Here is a 23,896-nt window from a genome sequence, read left to right on the forward strand (position 1 = left end):
TCAATTGTTTTGTGGATAAAATAACACCTTTCAATCTCATTCCTGAGGCTATGTGTGATGGGACATACCTGCTATCCTTTTCCATACACAGAGTAGCCACATACTTCAGTCTAAATAGACTTGATTTTAGAGGAAGGAAAACAGTAACAAGAAAGAACAACAGTAAAGTCTCTGTGAGGAAGCACAGCGTGTGAGTAGCCAGCTGCTCTCTCTGGGTATAAGCAGTGCTCTTAGAAATTTAAAGGTACAGTACACAGAAAACAAAGATGTGACTGTTTCATGGCAACATACAGCACAATATTAAATACTACTTCTCAGTTTTATAGCACTTTCCATCATGGGGTCTCAAAGCCTTTTATAAAGAATTAATCCTTACCAGCTCCCTAAATTAGGTAGTAGTATTATACAGTTTTAGGGATGGGGAAATGGAACTGTAGATGCTAAGTTGTTTGCCTATAGATCTGTGTTCTCTTCTGTGACCTTATGGCCAAAGTCAAGACTGGACCTTAAATTTGCTGACTTTCAACTTTTACTTTACGCACAAGATCATCTTTCCGCTGTTATTCTGTAGCAGTGGTTCTCAACCAGGAGTACGTGTACCCCTGGGGGTATGCAGATATCTTCCAGGGGATACATCAACTCATCTAGATATTTGGCTAGGTTTACAACATAAAAAGCACTAACAAAAGTCAGTACAAACTAAAATTTCACATGACTTCTTTATTCTGATTTATATAGTATACGCTGGAACTTAAGAATAATATCTATATTCCAATCAATTTATTTTATAATTATATGGTAAAAATGAGAAAGTAAGCAATTGTTCAGTAACAGTGAGCTGTGACACTTCTGTATTTTTATGTCTGATTTTGTAAGCAAGTAGTTTTTAAATGAGGTGAAACTTGGGAGTAGGCAAGACAAATCAGAGTCCTGAAAGGGGTACAGAAGTCCAGAAAGGTTGAGAGCCACTGCTCTACAGATTGTCTGTTACATGTTGTACAGCTTCCCTCTCATCACTTTGCTTGACTGTGACCGATGCAAACCAACAGCCAGGTTTGCTGAGGAAATTTTGAGGCAGGTGGCAGAGGCAGAAAAGGGGTAAAAACCAGTTTTAAACAGCAAAGTTAAAACCTTACTAAGTAGAGGCAAGTGATCTGTGAAAAGACTTGGGTGGTAACAGAGGTTGGATACCAGGATTGTGTATAGTAGGAAATACTGTATAGACAAATCCATTCTCACAGAGCTTCTCCATTGTTTCCACAGCAGAAAAAGAAAATCAACTACTGATTAATTCACTGTCCCCTCCCATCTGCTTGTAACTTACGGTTTCCTAATCTTTCTGCATGTAAAACCTCTCAACCTCAATGTTGGGTTAATGTAGAATTCATTTAATTACCTTTAATCTCAATGTTTTGTGTTTTGTTCTTTCTGTGTAATGGCTGAGTACCACTTGTGCGCTAAGGGCACAACTGTCCCTATGCGCATTATTGATTGCCCCCCGAGTGTCCAATCGTGGAGCCCGTCCACACTTAGAGTGGTTTTCCTATTGGTTTTAATGGAGCTAATCACATAAGTAAATGCACATCAATGTGAGGAAGGGCTCCACAATGGGTCCCTAACTGTGTTGTGCAAATCACATGGAAAAGAAGGCAGAATAATGGATGTGGAGCCAGCATAAGGCTGAGTCTGGCCAAATGCTCCAGAATCACTTAAAGGCCAAGGGAAGGGCCAAGACTTGCAAAAGGAGGCCACCGTACAGTGCAAAACCAATTCCTGCTTGGTAAGTTGCTCCAAAAGAAACGGCAGGGCAACATGCAATAGCAGAGCAGCTGCCACAGGGTACAGCTCCTGAGGATGTGTACAACGGAGCTGGCATGGGATCAGCAGCTACCGAGAAGACATGCAAAAATGAACCTCTTTCGGCTCGTAACTGGTTGTGTGCACTTTCTCCTTCGTGGGGAGGAATCCATGCAGTCACTGCAGCGGGCAAGATGTATGTGTTTCTAACAGACCTTAATTGGACAACACTCTAAAGGAGGGAAATTTTCAAAAGTGCCTAAATCCCACTGACTTTCAATGAGACAACTGAAATCAGTGGAACTTGCCAATTTACACCAGCTGAGGATCTGACCCTAAATGTCAGTAACTAGGTAACAAATGCCCCTGTATTTCCACGCTCAAAAAATAAACATATTGCAAGCCTACAATGCCAGTCCAGGAGTGTAGAATTTATTATACCAGACTGATTCTTCTCCTGAGTGACATTGGTGTAACTCCGCTGAAGATGCGGGAGTTACATCCATGTAAAACTGGCTTATCTGAGGGTAGTATCGGGCCAATTCTACTTAGAGTGCTGATGGACTCCCTAACTCATATTCTTTCAGAAGTGAGGGTCAGGTAGGATAAATAACCACTCATGGTTTTTTATGCATCCTGCATGCAGAACAAGTGTTTACATCGGTAGTTAAAGCTGCATTCTAAAGAGCCTTTTTTCATTTGCTTATTTCTCAACCTTGTACCTTTTGGGCTGAAAGCTTCTACATTTATTCTTATCCCAAGACCCAAATGCCTGGAAAACTTAATTCACTTATTTCTGAGGGGCTTTAACCTCAAAGTGGGCATTGGAGAAACTTCAGATTTGGCAAGGGAGAGTGTCTGTAGACAACAGATGCACCTTCTTGTGATCCTGTGACAATCCATTTCAATTTGGTTAAACTGTAGGAGTTTTTGAAAGCAGCATGAGCATATGATAACAGGTTTCACACTGTTGCTCTCCTAGCAGATACATGCATATGTAAGCAAAGTGGAATTTCTCATTCATAGTGCAAGAGATGTTGAAATATGTATGGAACAAGGTGTGCTTCATTCCCTGTATGGCCTATGTTCTCTGTAATGGTCTATATTCAATGTCTCATTCCATCTTATTATCTTAGTCTATACAATCTAGTATGGTGCATATTGGATGAGACAGTATTCCCTTCAGTTCTAGAACTAGTTGAAAGAAATTTGGCTAACACATTTTTCAGCTGGAAAAAGTGGTTTTATCAGTTAGGTTTTTTTCCTTAGGATTATGTAGATTTCAACTTTTTTATTGTATTTTTCAATGAGAATTTATTTGTTTTGGATTGACATTTTGAAATGAAACACTTTTTGTGTTTGTTTTTGACTTAAAATGCCTCTCTCTTTTTTTGGTTTTTGGGGATTCTTTGCTCTTTTGCCACTAGAAATTTTCCCCACTTTCACTGTCTCCTCCCCACCAGACACACACTTTCTCATATTTCCTTACTGTTTTCCCAAGCTGTCTCAGGACAGGTGGGGGGAGTAAACCAGATTTACAAAAGCTGAAACTAAGTGTCAATTCAAAACTAAATGCGAAATCTTGAGAGAAAACAAAGTTCTTTAGTTTAGAAAGTTCTGATGAAAAATCAGTTCATCCCCCTTTTCCCCACCCCTCCCCGCGAAAACCAGTTTTCTGACCAAGTCTGTATAATGATCCTAGTTTTACATTCAGTGAGGAAAGGCTCCATACACCTCCAGGTCTCTCTCCCCATTTCAGTTTGAAATGCACAACTCTCCTGCTCCCCCAGGCATGGGGCAGCATGGGTCACCAAATGACCTCCCTCCTCAGCAGATCCAAAGGCTGCCAGGAAGGAAATGGCAACAGACAGGTCTCTTGTGGCTCTTCTCAATGCAGCAGGAGGAGAAATGAGCTCAAGGAATTGGTTGTGAGCTCCCTTGCACTGCCCCCTCCCTGAGGTCTGCCATCTTTTGGGGAAGAAGGGGTGGGTTCATCCCCAGGACCAACCTAGTCTCCTAGATTTTGGGAGAATGAGTGGCACCATGCTTCTTTCCATGTCTCCTCTCATCCCAGCTATTTTAAAGGGTGGAGCTCTGTGACGTTGCATTCCACATGCTTTATGGAAATATGCTTATGAATATGACATAACTGGAAAATGCTTTATACTAAATACCCCTAGTATGGTGTCATTAGAAAGCTTGTAATTTACTAAGTGTGTTCATCCTATTTGTTTGTGTGTATTATGTCTATATCTGGAGTTAGGAGAATAAGATATAAACTTGTATCACTGAGGTAAACACATTAAGTGGAGGCCATTAAGGGTGCTCCAGAAACAATCAGTTGTAAATGGCCTTAGTTACTTGAAAGCCTTCCTGGGCTGGGATGCAGTGGAGTAGGGTGGGCCCACATCCCCCTGCCACCTCACCCTGGGGTTGTGGACCTCCTACACTGTTCAGAGAAGCTCTAGCTCTGAAGCAGAGACTCCCTGACCAGCTCCTTGAAAGACTGTTTTTTTGCTGGCTGCCTGAGCCTGCTCAGGCTAAAGCCAGCCTTAAGACTGTTTGCTTGCTGGCAACCTGAGTCTACTCAAGCCCAGGCCCCAGCCCACCTGTAGACTGGTTTGCTTTGCTGGCTGCCTGATCCCTGCCCAGGCTAAAGCCAGCCGTAAGACTGTTGCTTGCTGGTAGCCTCAGCCTCTTCAAGCCCAGGACCCAGTTCCCCTGAAAGACTGTTTGATCGCTGGCTGGCTGAGCTCCACCCAGGCCAAAGCCAGCCCTGATAGACTGTTTTGTTTGCTGGCTGCCTGAGCTCTGCCCAGGCCACAGCCAGCCCTGATAGACTCTTTTTGAGGGCTGACTGCTTGAGCCACCCAAACCCAGGCTAAAGCCTGACAGTGACTATTAATCACCCAGCTCTATTGTAGGCTCTTGGCTGGCTTGCAGACTCTGCTCCTGGCCAGACAGAACCAGCCTGAGTGGCCTCCCTCCTAGCAGGAGAGCGAGGGACCATTACAGACAGCCCATGGGGAATGGAGACTAGGGGTCTTAAAGTGACATGTCACCATGTCACCCGATAATGAAATCCATCTTAACTTTTGTACTTTTCCATTTAGAAGGAGGAGTGAAGACCCAGAGAGACAAAAGATTCTGCCTTGTGCCAAAGCTATAAAAGGGGGTGGAGCAGGACAAAAGGGGCTGCCAGTCATGAGAGAACCCCTGCTTACCACCTGAGATGTCTGCTGGAACTAACAAGAACTGTACCGGGAAAAGGATTGGGACCAGACTAGGAAGGAGTCTAGTCTGTGAAAAAAGCTTATTGGAACATCTCTGAGAGTGAGATATTACCTGTAATCAGTTTCTTAATGTATTAGGCTTAGACTTGCGTGATTTTGCTTTATTTTGCTTGGTGACTTACTTTGTTCTGTCTGTTATTACTTGAAACCACTTAAATCCTACTTTTTATACTTAATAAAATCACTTTTGTTTATTAATGAACCCAGAGTACATGATTAATACCCGGGGGAGCAAACAGCTGTGCATATCTCTCTATCAGTCATATAGAGGGCGAACAAGTTATGAATTTACCCTGTATAAGCTTTATACAGAGTAAAACGGATTTATTTGTGGTTCAGGCTTCCAGAAAGGCTGAACACTGGGCACTGGGAAAGTCCCTGTTAACTGAAAATCCCCTGGACTGAGTGAATCTCAGTTTCAGTGAACTGCAGAGAGGCGCGGCCCAACCTCTGGGTCTGTGCTGGAGCTGACTGGAGTGTCTAACTCAGCAAGACAGGAGTGGAGGGGCGTTTGTTCTGGCAGGAGGGTTGTTCTCAGTGGTATCCCAGTTCATCGAGTGACAGTCTCTAGGGGAGTCTCTGTGACCAAACCCATCACAAGCACCTCATTCCTCTGGCTGCTGCTGGGAGAACCTCACCTGGCCACCACTAAGTCCATCTCTACTCCTCTCCCAGCTCTTAAATCTGCCACCAGGAGGGGATGAGCCTGTGTCTCCCCTTCTTCGCGCACACTAGGCTTAGATGCTCTGAGAGTTAGTAGCATCCCAGGTGTTTGGCTTCCTTTCTGATTCATCATGGAGCCTTCTAATATATATTCTCCTTTTTTTTCTAAATAAGCGCTAACACCTTCGTGGTAGAGTGTGCCTGTAAAATAATCAAGGGTTTTGCACTCTGAGGCCCAGCAAGGTGGGCCCTGGGGAATAATCCTCGCCAAGACCTAGGAATTATTGCAATTACAGAGCAATTGTAAAGAAAGAGGAATGTAATGTTGGCCTTTCCAGCAGTAGTTGTCCAGCATTAATATTTTTAATTAAGGCTATTGGCAGTGAGTTACAATTTCAGCACAGCAGACAGCACAACCTCCAGTAGCAACGAGTGTGTTCTGGTACCTTTTTCTTCAGCAGGAGAGAACGTAAAGGCTTGCTCCTGTCAAACATTATATACTTCATTCAGATTCCATTGTTCCCCTTGTTAACAATAGCTTATAGTCAACATGTACCTAATCCAAATCCCAAATCATGTAAATGGAAAGACTTCCAGCTATGATGGTTCTATAGCCCCATTACCATAGACTCTGAGTGCCTCGAATCTTTAATGTAGGGGAGCATTGTTATGCCCACTTTACAGTTTGGGAACTGAGGCAAAGAGAGGCTGGTGTGTAGGCACCTAAAGATGCCTAGTAGGACTTTTTAATCGGTGGGAGCTAAGCAACTGACCATCTTAGGAAATCCCATTAGGCATCTGTCTAAATCTTTAGGTACCTGAATACATTTGCTTGGATTCTCTAAGTGATTCATGCTGGCTTTCCAGTCTGAATTGGGCTGGAAACTAAAGGTAAAATCCTCCTCTTTCCCTTCAAGGATATGTGTGATTGGATCTCTCCACTGCCTGTGGATCTCTGGACATGGTAGAAAGGATTTAGTGATTCAAAATCCATTAGACCATGGTGGTTATTCTGGATCTGTACGTCGATGGAAGTATTTACTAGGCAGTTCAGAAATGAAGCCACAAGAATCCCTTTGCCTCTGAATGACGTCTCCTAAGTACCCAGAAGAGTGTTTGCATGTATCTATATATACACACATGCACCCCTTAGGCCCAGGTTTTAAAAAGTGACTAGTAAATTTGGGTGCCCAAACTGAGACATTTTAAAGAGGCCTGATTGTTTTTCAAAAAATGCTGAGGACCTGCCCTTCGGAAACCTGGTCCTTTTAGGTGGCTCAAACTCGAGTCTCCCAGAAACACCAGTCACTTTTTTTGAAAATCTTGGCCCTTAATCTTTATCATGCTATGTATTAAAAACACAGACCTTAGAATTTCCTACCTATTTTAACACCTGGTGAATCGCCATTAAACTACTTGCCACTAGTTAAATTTAACCAGTGGTCATGCTAATAATGTACTTTTTAATCAACCATTCATTCCCACCAAATTATAGTGAAATAATTATTTAAAATGTACACAGCATTTTGCATCCCAAACCACTGGAGACATTTTAAACATAGAGCGTGAAATAGTACCAGGCTCTGGGACAGAGAGTAGCAGTTAACCAGTGCATAGATTGCTGCCCAGTAGTTGGGGGCAGGGATTCTATGCAATTATACCTGAATGAACTACCTCTTACAAAACCTATTGTGAGCTCTTTAACGTCTGCACCAGAGCAAAGCAGCTTCAGTTTTTATGATCTTGTCTGAAAAATCCTCACTGTAAACTGTGCAGAGCTGAATTTATCTACCTTGAGGATGAAAGGCTGAGTCAAACCTGCCTAGATTTGAACCTGTAATTCCATGGAGATGAAATAGTTCAAATGTGAAATTTAGATTACAAAACTGCTCCAGCAGAGCCTCAATGCTCCATTGCTGCTTTGAGTACATTCTTAAATCAGCTTCTCCCGTTACAGAAAATCCTCCATTTCCAGTTCTACTCCATCTCTTTTCATAAACTCTGAGAATTTCCCATACCACCTTGGGCTGCATGGAAGACAACAGACTTAGAGGCAATGATGAATGAACAGTCTCACCTACGCCAAGCTGCTCTCTGCTTCTAGTTTTACGGGCACATGGTAACAAACTATTTACACTGAGCTTCTCACTTGCACAGCACATTTTCAGATGTAGAACACAAATTACCATACAAAGGAGGGTAAGCAGAGTTAGCTCCATTGTATGGATGGGATAACTAACTATAGAAAGCAGAAAGCCTGAGGTCACTCTGGTCTCACGGACCTCAAGTCCAACAACGTGGATTCTCATCTTTACTCCGCCACGGATTTCCTCTGTGACACTGGGCAAGGAGCTTAACCTCTTCATGCCTCAGTTACCTAATCAGTACAATTTCAGCTGTTGCTGTTTGATTTCTTCATAGGAATTATATGAGCTCTCACCAGAGAATGTCTGTCAAGTACGAAGTACTATTAAGGCTATAAGTATAAATCAGGAGGTTAAATCCTCCCTTATTCATTCCAAGGGTGAGTTTTGCCCCTGACTTCAATGGGGCCAGCATCTCCCAGCATGGTGTACATGAGAGGATTGTGCTAATCTTTTATCAGGTCCTGAAAGTCTCAAAACAATGGTCCAGATCGCCTGGCAGGTTTGGAGCATTTCAGGGAGTTAGTCTTTTCTGTAGGGAAGTGAGTGGTCAGGCATTCCTCATGCTCATCATGCACATCGCAGGCCACAGAACCTCACCCACCCACTCCTGTAATAAACCCCTAACCTCTGTCTGAGTTACTGAAGTCCTCAAATCAGGCTTTAAAGACTTCAAGTGACAGAGAAGCCACCATTTACACTAGTTCAAATGAGCAAGTGACCTATGCTGCAGAGGAAAGGGAAAAATTGCCAGAGTCTCTGCCAATCTGACCCAGGGGAAAATTCCTTCCTGACCCCAAATACGGCGAGGCCCACCTTGTAAAAATTGAAAAAATAAATCAAAGCGAAGAATTAAAAACCTCCAGACTGGGACTGATTAACTCCAGGCCCTCATCACCAGAGGGGGAAGTGCTGAGTCTGGTGAGGTGAAGGAGGAGCCTTGCCACACTAAAGATAAATACATTTTAATGGTTTTGTCACCAGATATCCCTGTACAGACGCTCTCCAACTTACGCAAGCATTCGATTGTGGAACGCCTGCGTAAGTCGAATTTTGTGTAAGTCAGGAATGTATACCCGACAATTACGGAAAAAGAAAAAAAAAAGCTTACGGAACTTACAGAACTTTTTCCGTAAGTGCAGATTTGCGTAAATTGGGTGTGCATAACCCGGGGAGCATCTATACATATAAACAGTTTTCTTCCTCCCTTTGGACACAGATGCAGCCCATCAATGAACAGTAACCTCTTATTATTTTAATTCACAATCTGTTTCTCAAAGAAATGCACTCAGAGGATTGTATTATCTGTGTAAATTGGCTAAGATTGCTTCTTTTGCTATGCCTTTTTAATGTAATATTTGCATAATCATTTCTATTACCCATCTGACCTGTCTTCAAACTTTGAAGTTCAAACCTTCACTCCACAGAATATGGGATATACTTTCCCTAATGTAGTGGCACACTTATCCTCTAGCTTCCCTTGGGAATCTGCGGTGTATTAAATGTGCTTGTATGCTATTCTTTTGCAAAGTCATGGGAAATTTGGAATGTATGATTTTCTATAGCAGCCATCACCGTAATACCTACCAGCAAGGCTGTACCTTGGTTCGGTGCTGCAAGGGAGTGAAGTTCCGCTACCTTTCTGCACAGCTAGAAAGGCTGTTCTCTGGTTATGGTCAGACATGGGGCAAAGAGGAGCTGTGCATGCAGTACTCTCCCTAGCAATCAGATGGACAGGGAGTGGACAGGCAGAAGCTGAAGCCATGCTCCATGCCCTTCAGGTCAGCCAGCAGACCTGGACTGGCATACAGTGGCAGGGGGTGGGAGGGAGTAAGCTTTACCCCAAACTGAGCATCACAATTTACTTCGTCCTGAAGAAAGAGGGGAGCAAGGGAAGAATCATGCCTCCAAGTCACAATTCTTTGCCAGAGCTGGGTTCAAAAAAGAATGAGAGAAGTTCATGAAGGAGAGGTCCATCAATGGCTATTAGCCAAGTCGGTCAGGGATGCAATCTCATGCTCTGGGTGTCCCTACACCTCTGACTGCTAGAAGCTGAGACTGAATGGAAAGGATGGATCACTCAATAAATTGCCCTGTTGTGTTCATTACCTCTGAAGCATCTGTCACCAGCCACTGCTGGAAGACAGGATACCAGGCTCAATGGACCATTGTTCTGATCCAGTATGGCCATTCTTATAGGGCTCCTGGGCTGGCATAGCCATGTGGTGCCTCATACTCAGGGCTGAGTTAACGTGTCCATCCAGCCCAAAGTAATTTCCATGAAAAATAGCAATAAAGCAAAAACTGATTCTTGATATAGGCTGATAAACATGGATACTCGTTTCTACAAATTTACATTATATAATATTAAATGACTGACTATAGTGGCCATGGTTTCAAAAAACCCCACAACCTTAAAAATAAGGAGCTTATGGCCACTTTAATCTGCTGCAACCTCCTCCACTGGTGGATTCTCTTCTGTCATCCTGGCCTTTCATAAACCTATAGTACTGCATCATTAAGGGAATGTCAAAATTATGTTTGAACATACAACCTTAACTCTGCTCCATGAATGCATACAATAGAGTTGCCTTTTTCATTAATAACTTTTTATGTATAATTTCAAAATCATAAATATAAGAGAAGTTAAGTGGGCATGAATTTTGGTTTCTTTTGTATTTGCATAAAAATTCTCAATCAGGGTTTTAAGGGAAAGCTCCCTGGTAATATGCCTGTTGTGGGGGACAGAAAGTGTCAAAATTTGGTTCATCCATCTCTTTTCTTCAGATCGATTCTTCTGTTAGGAGAAACTGGCATACCCAAGCTAGCTTTAACAGAGCTAACTCAAGTCCTGGAACAGTGAAGCCACTGCAGTACAGCGCTACCCCACAAGTAATTACTAGGGCTGTCGATTAATTGCAGTTAACTCACACGATTAACTAAAAAAAATTAATCACGATTAATTGTAGTTTTAATTGCACTGCTAAACAATAGAATACCAATTGAAATTTATTAAATATTTTGAATGTTTTTCTACATTTTCAAATATATTGATTTCAATTACAACACAGAATACAAAATGTACAGTGTTCGGTCACTTTATATTATTATTTGTGATTACAAATATTTGCACTATAAAAATGATAAACAAAAGAAATAGTATTTTTCAATTCACCTCATACAGGTACTATAGTGCAATTTATTTATCGTGAAAGTGCATCTTACAAATGTAGATTTTTTTGTTACATAATTGCACTTAAAAACAAAACAATGTAAAACTTTAGTGCCTACAAGTCCACTCAGTCCTACTTCTTGTTCAGCCAGTCGCTAAGACAAACAAGTTTGTTTACATGTATGGGAGATAATGCTGCCTGCTTCTTATTTACAATGTCACCTGAAAGTGAGAACAGACATTCGCATGGCACTTTTGTAGCTGGCATTGCAAGGTATTCACGTGCCAGATATGCTAAACATTCGTATTCCCCTTCATGTTTGGCCACCATTCCAGATGACATGGTTGCATGCAGATGATGCTTGTTAAAAAAAATAATGTGTTAATTAAATTTGTGACTCAACTCCTTGGGGGAGAGTAGTACGTCTCCTGCTCTGTTTTAGCCACATTCGTCCATATATTTCATGTTATAGCAATCTCGAATGATGACCCAGCACATATTTTTCATTTTAAGAACACTTTCATTGCAGATTTGACAAAATGCAAAGAAGGTAAAGAAAATGCAAAGTGAGATTTCTAAAGATAGCTCCAGCACTAGACCCAAGGTTTAAAAATCTGAACTGCCTTCCAAAATATAAGAGGGATGAGGCGTGGAGCATGCTTTCAGAAGTTTTAAAAGAGCAGCACTTAGATGCAGAAACTACAGAACCTGAACTGCCAAACAAGAAAATCAACCTTCTGCTGGTGGCATCTGACTCAGATGATGAAAATAAACATATGTTGGTCCACACAGCTTTGGACTGTTATCGAGTAGAACCCCTCATCAGCATTGATGCATGTCCTCTAGAGTGGTGGTTGAAGCATGAAGAGACATATGAATCTTTAGCATGTGGCACATAAATATATTTTTACATGCCACAGCTACAACAGTGCCATGCAAAAGCCTGTTCTCACTTTCCGGTGACATTGTATACAAGAAGTGGACAGCATTATCTCCTGCAAATGTAAATGAACTTGTTTGTATGAGCGATTGGATGAAATAGGACTGGATTTGTAGGCTCTAAAGTTTTACATTGTTTTATTTTTGAATGCAATTTTTTTGTACATAATTCTACATTTGTAAGTTCGACTTGTAATCAAAAATAAATATAAAGTGATCACTGTACATTTTGTATTCTGTGTCATAATTGAAATCAATATATTTGAAAATGTAGAAAACATCCAAATATATTTAAATAAATGGTATTCTATTATTGTTTAACAGTGCGATTCGTGATTAATTTTTTTAATCGCTTGACAGCCCTAGTAATTACCCAGTGGTCTGGGTGGGTCTGTACAGCCCAGGCTGAAACACAAACAGTAAAGCCATGGCAGCTGCAGTACCTGAGCTAGCTAGATTAAAGCTAGTTTGGATATGGCAGCTCCCTGTGACTGCAGTATAGACATACCCAAAGCCTCGGAAGAGAAAAAGAGAAAGGATGGAAATGAATAGGAAGCTGTCTCCGATTCTGCTTTACTAGTGTGTTACAAAGCAAGTTATAAGACAGTTCACTAGGTTACTGGCCTTCATCTCACTTCTTCGGCTAGCGACAACATCTGCTATTCTCTGTTTACTTCTGTCATAACTATAAAGGGAAGGGTAACAGCTCTCCTGTGTACAGTACTATAAAATCCCTCCTGGCCAGAGACTCCAAGATCCTTTTACCTGTAAAGGGTTAAGAAGCTCGGGTAACCTGGCTGACACCTGACCCAAAGGACCAATAAGGGGACAAGATACTTTCAAATCTTGGGGGGGGGAAAGGTTTTTGTTTGTGTTCTTTGTTTTGGAGGTTGTTCGCTCTTGGGACTGAGAGGGACCAGACATCAATCCAGGTTCTCCACATCTTTCTAAACAAGTCTCTCCTATTTCAAACTTGTAAGTAAATAGCCAGGCAAGGCGTGTTAGTTTTACTTTGTTTTCTCAACTTGTAAATGTACCTTTTACTAGAGTGTTTATCTTTGTTTGCTGTACTTTGAACCTGAGGCTAGAGGGAGGTCCTCTGAGCTCTTTAAGTTTGATTACCCTGTAAAGTTATTTTCCATCCTGATTTTACAGAGATGATTTTTACCTTTTTCTTTAATTAAAAGCCTTCTTTTTAAGAACCTGATTGATTTTTCCTTGTTTTAGATCCAAGGGGGATGGATCTGTATTCACCAGGAGTTGGTGGAAGGAAGAAGGGGGGGTGGTTAATTTCTCCTTGTTTTAAGATCCAAGGGGGTTGGAACTGTATTCACCAGGAGTTGGTGGGAGAAAGGAGGGGGAATGGTTAATTTCTCCTTGTTTTAAGATCCAAGGGGTTTGGATCTGTATTCACCAGGGAATTGGTGAAAGGTTTCTCAAGGCTTCCCAGGGAAGGGAATTAGCTTTGGGAATGGTGGCAGCGGACCAGATCTAAGCTGGTAGTTAAGCTTAGAAGTTTTCATGCAAGCCCCCACATTTGTACCCTAAAGTTCAAAGTGGGGAAACAGCCTTGACAACTTCGTACTATCTTTTTACAAACCAGAGAAGCTGCTCACTGTTTTATCCTGTCATGCAGATACATCAGTGATATAAGGGAGCTGAATGATTCCAGAACTGGGCAAGCTTAGAACCGATTAGCCAGAACAAAACAAGAAGGATAGAAAAGAGCAGGAGCAATAGAATGGGGTGAAACCCATTAGAAGAATGTTGAAGGAATCATAAATCCTACACCCTAGAGGCTATTTAGGACACATTAGCCCTGGTTGCTATGACCTAGTTGTGATGGGTTTGGTCACAGAGATCCCCTTAGGACTGTCACCTGATGTGCTGAAATTACCTCTGAGCCGGTTTTCCCTGCAAACTTGGGACTCCAGAACCCTGTCTTGTTGAGCCAGACATGCTAGCCTGCTGCAACACCACCCAGGGCCACGCCCCCAAAGCTGAAGGCTTTAAGTGAAAACAACTCTGCAGGTTACCTGACTCCAGCACCCAGACACCCAGCTCCCAATGGGATCCAAACCCCAAATAAATCTGTTTTACTCTGTGTAAAGCTTATACAGGGTAAACTCATAAATTGTCCACCCTCTATAACACTGATAGAGAGATATGCACAGCTGTTTGCTCCCCCAGGTATTAATCACTTACTCTGGGTTTACTAATAAACAAAAGAGATTTTATTAAGTATAAAAAGTAGGATTTAAGTGGTTCCAAGTAATAACAGACAGAACAAAGTAAATTACCAAGCAAAATAAACATGCAAGTCTAAGCCTAATGCATTAAGAAACTGATTACAGGTAATATCTTACCCTCAGAGATGTTCCAATAAGCTTCTTTCACAGACTAGACTCCTTCCTAGTCTGGGCCCAATCCTGTCCCCTGGTACAGGCCTTTTTAGTTCCAGCAGACATCTTAGGTGTTAAGCAGGGGCTTTCTCATAACTGGCCACCTTTGTTCTCCTCCACCCCCTTTTATAGCTTTGGCACAAGGCGGAAATCTTTTTATAGAATCATAGATTATTAGGGTTGGAAGAGACCTCAGGAGGTCATCTAGTCCAATCCCCTGCTCAAAGCAGGACCAACACCAACTAAATCATTCCAGCCAGGGCTTTGTCAAGCCAAGCCTTAAAAACCTCTAAGAATGGAGATTCCACCACCTCCCTAGGTAACCCCTTTCAGTGCTTCACCACCCTCCTAGTGAAATAGTGTTTCCTAATATCCAACCCACTGCAACTTTACACCATTGCTTCTTGTTCTGTCATCTGCCACCACTGAGAACAGCCTAGCTCCATCCTCTTTGGAACCCCCCTTCAGATAGTTGAAGGCTGCTGTCAAATCCCCCCTCACTCTTCTCTTCTGCAGACTAAATAAGCCCAATTCCCTCAGCCTCACCTCGTAAGTTACGTGCCCCAGCCCTCTAATCATTTTTGTTGCCCTCTGCTGGACTCTTTCCAATTTGTCCACATCCCTTCTGTAGTGGGGGGGTCCCTTCCCTCTGGGTCCCCATCCCTCCTTCTAAATGTAAAAGTACCAGATTTAAGATGGATTTCAGCATCAGGTGACATGGTCACATGTCCCTGTGAGACCTCATTCTTCATTACCCATGGGCTGGCCCACATGTACACAGGAAGGCTTGCAGGTAAATAAACCCATTCACAACCAATTGTCCTAGTCAATGGGAGCCATCAAGATTCTAAGCCACCATTAATGGCCCACACTTTTCATAATTACAATAGGACCTCAGAGTTTTACTTCATATGTCTAGCTTCAGATACAAGAATGATACAAGTATCAGAGGGGTAGCCGTGTTAGTCTGGATCTGTAAAAGCAGCAAAGAGTCCTGTGGCGCCTTCTAGACTAACACCTCCAATACGTCTGTTAGTCTAGAAGGTGCCACAGGACTCTTTGCTGCTTTTAAAGAATGATACATGCATACAAATAGGATGAACTGGTTAAAAATAGGAAACAAAAGGTAGGAATATAGGAAACAAAAGGTAGGTATAAATGGTCAGTTTTCAGAATGAAGAGAGATAAATAGTGGTGTCCCCCAGGGGTCTGTTCTGGGACCAGTCCTATTCAATATATTCATAAATGATCCGGAAAAAGGAGTAAACAGTGAGGTGGCAAAATTTGCAGACAATACAAAACTACTAAAGATAGTTAAGACCCAGGCAGACTGCAAAGAACTACAAAAGGATCTCAAAACTGTGTGACTGGACAACAAAATGGCAGATGAAATTTAATTTTGATAAATGCAAAGTAATGCACATTGGAAAGCATAATCCCAACTATATACATAAAATGATGGGGTCTAAATTAGCTGCTACCACTCAAGAAAGAGATCTTGGAGTCATTGTGGATAGTTCTCTGAAAACATCCACTCAATGTGCAGCAGCAGTTAAAAAAGTGAACAGAATGGTGGGAATAATTAAGAAAGGGATAGATTATAGGACAGAAAATATCATGTTGCCTCTATATAAATCCATGGTACGCCCACATCTTGAATACTGTATGCAGATGTGGTCACCCCATCTCAAAAAAGATATATTGGAATTGGAAAGGGTTTAGAAAAGGGCAACAAAAATGATTAGGGGTATGGAATGGCTTCCCTATGAGGAGAGCTTAATAGGACTGGGACTTTTCAGCTTGGAAAAGAGATGGCTAAGGTGAGATATGATTGAGGTCTATAAAATCGTGACTGGTGAGAGAATGTAGATAAGGAAGTGTTGTTTACTACTTCTCATAACACAAGAACTAGGGTCACCAAATGAAATTCATAGTCAGCAGGTTTAAAACAAATAAAAGGAAGTATTTCTTCACACAACGCACAGGATGTTGCCAGAGGATGTTATGAAGGCCAAGACCATAACAGGGTTAAAAAAAGAACTAGATAAATTCATGGAGGATAGGTCCATCAATGGCTATTAGCCAGGATGGGCAGGAATGGTGTCCCTAGTCTCTGTTTGCCAGAAGCTGGCAATGGGTGACAGGGGATGGATCACTTGATGATTACCTGTTCTGTTCATTCTGTCTGGGGCACCTGGCATTGTCCACTGTCAGAAGACAGTATACTGGGCTAGATGAACCTTTGGTCTGACCCAGTAGGACCATTCTTATGTTCTTATGAACATACTCAGTAGATTATAAACTTTGTAATGATACCTTACAAGAGACCTTTTGCATAAAGCATATTCCAGTTACATCATATTCACATTCATAAGCATATTTTCCTAAAGCATATGGAGTGCAACATCACACTAGTGTTCTCTCTGTTTCCTATCCTGGCACCTCTTCACCCTCATTGGTGCATCTGTAGCATGGATATATAATATGGAAAATGGACTTCAGACATAACAGGCAGAGGTTTCGGAAGAATGGGTGTCTCAGTCCATCAGCGTCTCCCCCAGTGTGATGTCCAAAAGGACAATGGTGAACCATTAGGATCAGATCAGTGTGTCCAATTGAACTTGGCTGTCAGTGCCTCTGAATACAAATATTTTCCTTTGTTTCAAGAAATTTCTGATTCATTACCATGGCAATTTCTGACCTAATCAGAAGTCTGTAGGACCCCTAATCACAGCGACCTTCCTTCTCTTAACTTAGCGTAACAATTTCAGGCCAGATTCTGCCAGCCTCAGTTAACTTTGAGTTATTCCTTATTCCTCAAATAGTTACATGCATTCCGATGGGACTACTCATGGATTAAAGAAGGATCTAACCAACATGGGTGAAGTTATCAGAATTGGTCTGAAACAGAAATGTTGCATCACAACAATAGAGCTCCTTTGTTTATTTCCTTCTTTGTTCATCATCATCATCATTTATTTATTAAATTGAGCTGGCAGGGTGAGCTCATGTCTGGTCTCATGTGCATGATAATATAGGCAAGGAAGCAGTGAGTCATAACAAAAAATGTTACAGAGAATCTAGAGAACGTACTCCAAAATCTGACACAATTTTTAAGGCAGGGAAAATCTTGGGTTTAAGACCTTGACCGTATCTCTTTACGAGAGAGAAGTTTTGAGCACACCATAAAAAGAAACGATCCTATGTTGTACTGTCAGAAATCCTGCTTAACAGCCTGGAGTCTACTCCAAATCAAATAAAGCTTTTCCTTTTAATAACAGCTCTACTTCCTCAGCTCTGCTGACCTTAAAATGAGAATCAAAGGGGAAAAGATATCATACATAAAACAAAAAAGAAAAAAAAGAAAAAACACAAAGAAGTGAATTGAATTCCACCTAAATGTCACCTTCTGAGTTGGGATCTATTATTTGTTAGCAAGGCAATTGCTCTGACAAATCTGTTATCAGCTGCACGTTGTACAAAAGCAAAAGAAGGCATGTTATAGGTCATTGAAAAGTCATTTTTAAATAACCAGGGTCTAAGTGGTCTGATGGAACACTTGTTAAGCAGTATGTATATAAATGCATACAATACATGTGGATGCATTGGGGAATACTGTATATGGCACATAAATCAATCCCATTTAAACTGCATGCAGGTACAGTATAGCAGAGGTAGTGCTAGTGCCGCTTGATAAGGAATGAAGACAGGAGCCTCATGCATCTGAAAACAAAATTTTATGCTAATGTGGAGCTTGGTGTCCTTCTTTCCCCCTGGACCTAGCAACATATTGAGAAATTTCCACCATTAACACAAGAGGGGGACGGAAGAAGAAGAAAAAATGCTGCATTTCCTGCCTCTCTTCTAATTTTATTGACCTGTTGTGCCCTGGGCCTTGCCACTGATTCATATTTAAATGTATCTTCTACTCCTGGGACACGGGAGTTGGGTTTTGTGTTGTACGCACACATGCTGGTAATGATGGTGTAGGTGCTTGTAGTCATGTACCTCCTCCACACTCCCTTGCTAATGCATTAGGACAGTACAAATCATGGGCCAGATTCTCTGCTTTCTCCATCTTCCACTGAATGCAGCAGATGAAGGGCGGCTTGTCAGGGAGCCGGTCACGGCCTGCATAGGTCAGGGCTGTGCTAATCTGCACCAACTGACCACACTGCTCTCCAGCCATGCTTTTTCCCTCCCCTGTCCAATGCGTGCCCCTTGATCCAGGTGTTTCAAGGGGCTCTGTGAGCTTTACAGGAACCCCAGCTAAGGTTTGTGGAGAGTCTATTATCTTAGCACTGCCTGAGTGGTGCATAGGCAGTGGATCGAGGCAGCGTTCTCCCCAGTGAATATGTCCATCCCTTGTATTTCCCCAAAGGTAGATAACTAGAGGTGTTCCCACCCACGAGACTGTAATACTGTTCTTGGCATAATAATGGGTAAGATTTGGATACCCTTCCTCGTGCACAAGAGAGCCTTACTCCACATGGAGTCCCACTGATTTAAATGGGCCTGTTCACAGAGTTTGGTACCAATCGGTAAAAATAAGGGTAACAGAGTCAGGGCTACTGTGTTTTGAGATCCTCAGATGGAAAACCCTCTACAAATATTAATGCATTCATCTCCAGCTCCCAGTAGCTGAGCACCTACCACCTGGTGCAGATCAGCGCTGGACTGTATGACGTTGCCTCACTGGAGTTGGTCGGTCTGTAGGGTTGCCAACTTTCTAATAGCAGAAACCCAAACACCCTTGCCCCACCACCTTCCCTGCCCCTTCCCAAGGCCCCCCCTGCCCTGTCCCTTCTCCAAGGCCCCGCCCCTGCTCACTCCATCCCCCTCCCTTGCTCGCTGTCCCCCACCCTCTCACTCTCGCTCATTTTCACTGGGCTGGGGCAGGGGTTGGGGTGCAGGAGGGGGTGAGGGCTCCGGCTGTGGAAGAGGGCTCTGGGGTGGGGGCAGTGATGAGGGGTTTGGGGTGCAGGAGGGGGATCCAGGCTGCAGGGTGGAGCCGAGGGGTTCGGAGTGTGGGAGGGGGCTCCAGCCTGAGGCAGGGGTTTGGGGTATGAGAGGGGGCACAGGCTTTGTTCTGGAGATGCAGGCTCTGGGGTGGGGCCAGAAAGGAGAGGTTCAGGGTGCAGGAGGGGTCTCTGGGCTGGGGCAGGGAGTTGGGGTGCAGGAGGAGATGTGTGTTCCGAGGGAGTTCGGGTGCAGGAGGGGGCTCAGGGCTGGAGCAGGGAGTTGGGGCATGGGACGGGGTTTGGAATGCGGGCTCTGGGCGGTGATTACCTCAGGCAGTTCCCAGGAAGCAGTGACATGTCCGGCTCCTAGGCGGAAGTACGGCCAGGGGGCTCTGTGGTGGTTCCCGGCCAATGGGAGTTGCAGAGCTGGCACTCGGGGGGAGGGGGAGGGCGAGGGCAGGCAACGTGCAGAGCCCCCACGGTTGCCCCTACACCTAGGAGCTGGACATGTTGCTGCTTTCCAGGAGCCACGCGGAGCCAGGTAGGTGGGGAGCCTGCCTGCCCCACTGCACTGCCAACCAGACTTTTAATGGCCTGGTCAGCGGTGCTGACTGGAGCCACCAGGGTCCCTTTTCGACCAGGTGTTGCAGTCAAAAACCAGATACCTGGCAACCCTACAATTGAGGGATGCGATGATCACATGGGGCCACATCTTTGGCCCCGGTACCTGTAACTCCACAGGGAACCTCAAAATAAGAAGCATCTCCTGCTATGCCATTGTTGAGCATGAATGCTCTTCCAATGACCTGGCAGCATGCAAAGATGTAGATTCTGTGAACCCTGCACCTTCATCAAAGCACTATAGACCTCTACCACTTCCCACTGTAGCTCTTGGACCAACCAGGTGCATAGGACACTGAAATAGAGGGTGACATGCATGAGTAGGCCCATTTTACAGATAACATAGCCATGAACATAGATTTGCAAGACTAGGTCAGTGTTACTAAGGGACCTGGAGTTGAGTCTGCCATCTTAGACAGCTGGGTTCCATTCCTAGATTGTGTAACCTCTCAGTGAGGTATGATGCCTTGCTCAATAATAAGGGCTGTAAAGGGGAGGGGGGATTATAACACCAGAGAGTTGAGAATAGTGAGTTTACAACTCATGGTCTCCTGGTTCCCAGCACAAGGCATGATCCTGTACCCAAAAGATACTTTGAAGAGGGTCTAGCTTGTCTGTGTCCCCACTGGAGGGTAAGTTATGTGCGGCATGTACTGTGCTAATGGAATGTTCATACACTATAGCAGCCAGCTCCTAGCAAGCACTACTAAGGAAAACAGAGATAAGAAAGGTAGATTTTTGACAGCCTAATATGGGTGGCTTTTCATGGAGCCTAACAAGGCACCTCCCGGATTCCCTACCAAATTCCAAAGTCCTGCTGCAAACCAGGAAGCAGCTAGAACTTTTCAATGAAGCAGCTGGAAGAATCTGTATAATGGAAAGTGTAGGGCAACCTCAATATATGGATCACTACCATTCTGCCTCTAATATATTGGTATATTAAAAAAAGAAACTTGTGTGGCAGTGCTGCCTAGTGGACTGCACTGGACTGGGACTCAGGAAATCTTGGCTCTACCACTGTTTTGCTAGGTAATGTTGGGAAAGTCACATCCCTTTTCTGTACCTCAGTTTCCCCCCTCTGTAAAATGGGGATAATACCAGTGACCTCTTTTGTAAGCACTCTGGGATTCATGGACAAAATCGGCTACATAACAGCTAGGTAGTGTTATGCAGTTTATCATTATTTGTTGCATTGTGCTTGGTTTTGTTAGCTTGACTCATTGTTCATTTGTCATTTTATCATAGTCTGTAGGTTTTATCAGGATTTTTTTATAGTTACTTCATTATAAAAGAAATTAGTAAAAATGGTTAGTAATTCATATTCTCTTACTGTCTCTTTGTGGAGTGCCTAGCACAATGGGGCCCCGATCTAAGTTGGTACCTCAAGCATTTCTGTACTATAAACAATAATAATAATTATAAATTAAATAAATGAATTACTTTGTATTTTAATGAAATAATTATACTGCTTAGTTCCTGTACTGACCCTATAAACACTTGTGTATGAGCATTATTATGCATGTGTGTAGATTCATTGAGTTCAATAGAACTATGTATGTGCATAATGTTATGTAGCTGCATGTTTCCAGTATTGGGCCCAAAGCTATTTCTCGTGATTCAGTTGCTAAGCGAAACTAATGCTAAATAAAATTATGTAGCCCCTAGGCTGGCAAACACCTACTCACCTGCTTAACTTTCCTCATGTGTAGGGTCATAAACTGGAACAATTTACTAAGGGTCGTGGTGAATTCTCCATCACTGACTCTTTTTTAATCAAGATTGGATGTTTTTCCAAGAGCTCCGCTCTAGGAATTATTTTGGGGCAGTTCTGTGGCCTGTGCTACGCAGGAGGTCAGACAAGCTGACCACAGCAGTCCCTTCCAGTCTTATAATTGAGTAGTCTATGAATAACTCCTGGTTTTGTAACAAGGACAAGTTTCCAACATTCTGACTTGTACGCACTCTTCATGCAGAAAGCAGATTTTGTTGCCTGAGTGTTCTGGATGGTTAATAAATAGCAAGTAACCCAGAGCTCCATTCCTCCCTCACATGGATGTCAATGGAGTTGTGAGTGTGAGTGAGTGAAGGCAGAAACAACCCTAGTGCTTTACCTTGTGATTACTAGTCGGGGGTGGGGGGGTGGGGAAGAGCTGAGGATTTGCTTGGAGCCTCTAAGAAATGCTAATTTTCCTTGCATGAGTCGTGGTGAATGTTCTCTTCTCCCAAAGCTACACCAAGGTCATTCACACTGCTAAACTCAATCTAAATAGCTCCCAACAAGCAAGGAGGCATGCTACACAAGTTACTTTCACTCCATTAAGCAACACCCTCATTCAGTCCCCACCCCCACCAGCTCTTGCTCATACACATGGCACTGTCTGTCACAACCCCAAACACCTTTGAGTAGGGGAGATCATATTCTGTAGTACCTGCAGAGTTTTAGAATTGGCTGGAAAACAAGTGGCTTTCAGAACAACATGTTCCACTAGAATGAGGGGGAGACTCACTCCATCTGGATGGATGCTCAGCATGAACATCTTTGCTTAATGAAGGTGTGGCAAGTATGTTGCAAGGCCTGTGGGCTTAAGTGGTGCTTAGCAGAGCTGGTTTAAAAAAATGGACTTAAGAAATGTCCCATTGGACAAATGGGGTTTCATCAGAAATGAAATTGTTCAGGGGGAGAATGTAATTTTGCACATTGTTTAATAGAACATTTCTAATCAAAACCAAATAAAAAAACATTTTTGCTTACTTTGCCCCCAACCCACCCACCTTTTAAAAACTAATTCCCACCTTTTTCTAGTGGGAGGGGGAAGTAGACAAAAGAAGAAAGGGGAAACGACCCCACCCAACCTCATTGGGGAACCAAACAAAACAAAAACAAATCTCATTGTCTTCATTTTAAAATTTCCATTTGAAAGATTTTGAATTAAAATATTTCATTTGAATTTTATTTTGGGGGGGGGACCCCTGATTTTTATGACCAACCCTAGAGCTTTGTCCTGGTGAGGATGCTCTGCATCCGAAGAAGTGAGGTTTTTACTCACGAAAGCTTGTGCCCAAATAAATCTGTTAGTCTTTAAGGTGCCACCAGACTCCTTGTTGTTTTTGTAGATACAGACTAACACGGCTACCCCCGATACTTGCATGGAGTGACTTTCACCTATAGCAAACTTCATCACCCGTTGTTTCATCAGACAGCTGACTACAGTTGGCAGGGCTGGTTTCTTTTACCTTGAGACTTTAACAGTTGTTGAGATAGCAGCATCACCCAGTGTGTTTTTAGATTTGCTTCCAGATAGGAATGCAGAGCTGGGTGATCCAGAACAATTACAGATGACAACGCTGCCATTGAATTAAGATGAGTTGCTTTTTCTGTTTCTTGTTGCATTGTTTTTGTGACAAATGACACTTTGCCAGACTGCAAGAGAATCAAGTGTTCTTTTCTCTTCTTCCCTGCAGGGCTGGCTCTAGGCACCAGTCCTCCAAGCATGTGCTTGGGGCGGCACTTTCTAAGAGGCGGCACTCCGGCGCCCCTTTTTTATTTTTATTTTTTATTTTTTTGCTTGGGGCGGCATTGCCAGGAGCCGGCCCTGCCCCAGCCACTCGCCCTGCCAGCGCGAGCTGGGATCTGCGCCCCCTGCCCAGCCCGGCGGCGCCCTGTACAGCGCTGCCCTGGGGAGACTTGGCGCGCCAGTGGCAGCAGGACCCCGTCTCCCTCCCTGCATCCTGGGCGCCGCTTCCCTCCCCCCCCCCCCCTCCGGGAGCCCCTCTCGCGGCCGCTGCAGCCCGGGCTGCGGCGGTGGCTAGAGGGGCTCCCGGAGTGTGAGACGAGGGCGGAGGGAGAGAAGCGGCGCCCCCTGGAGCCGAGCCCGGGCTGCGGCGGCAGCGAGAGGGGCTCCC

Source organism: Terrapene carolina, unplaced genomic scaffold, assembly GCF_002925995.2.
Source record: "Terrapene carolina triunguis isolate 2854851 unplaced genomic scaffold, T_m_triunguis-2.0 Scaffold837, whole genome shotgun sequence".
NCBI lineage: Eukaryota > Metazoa > Chordata > Testudines > Emydidae > Terrapene > Terrapene triunguis.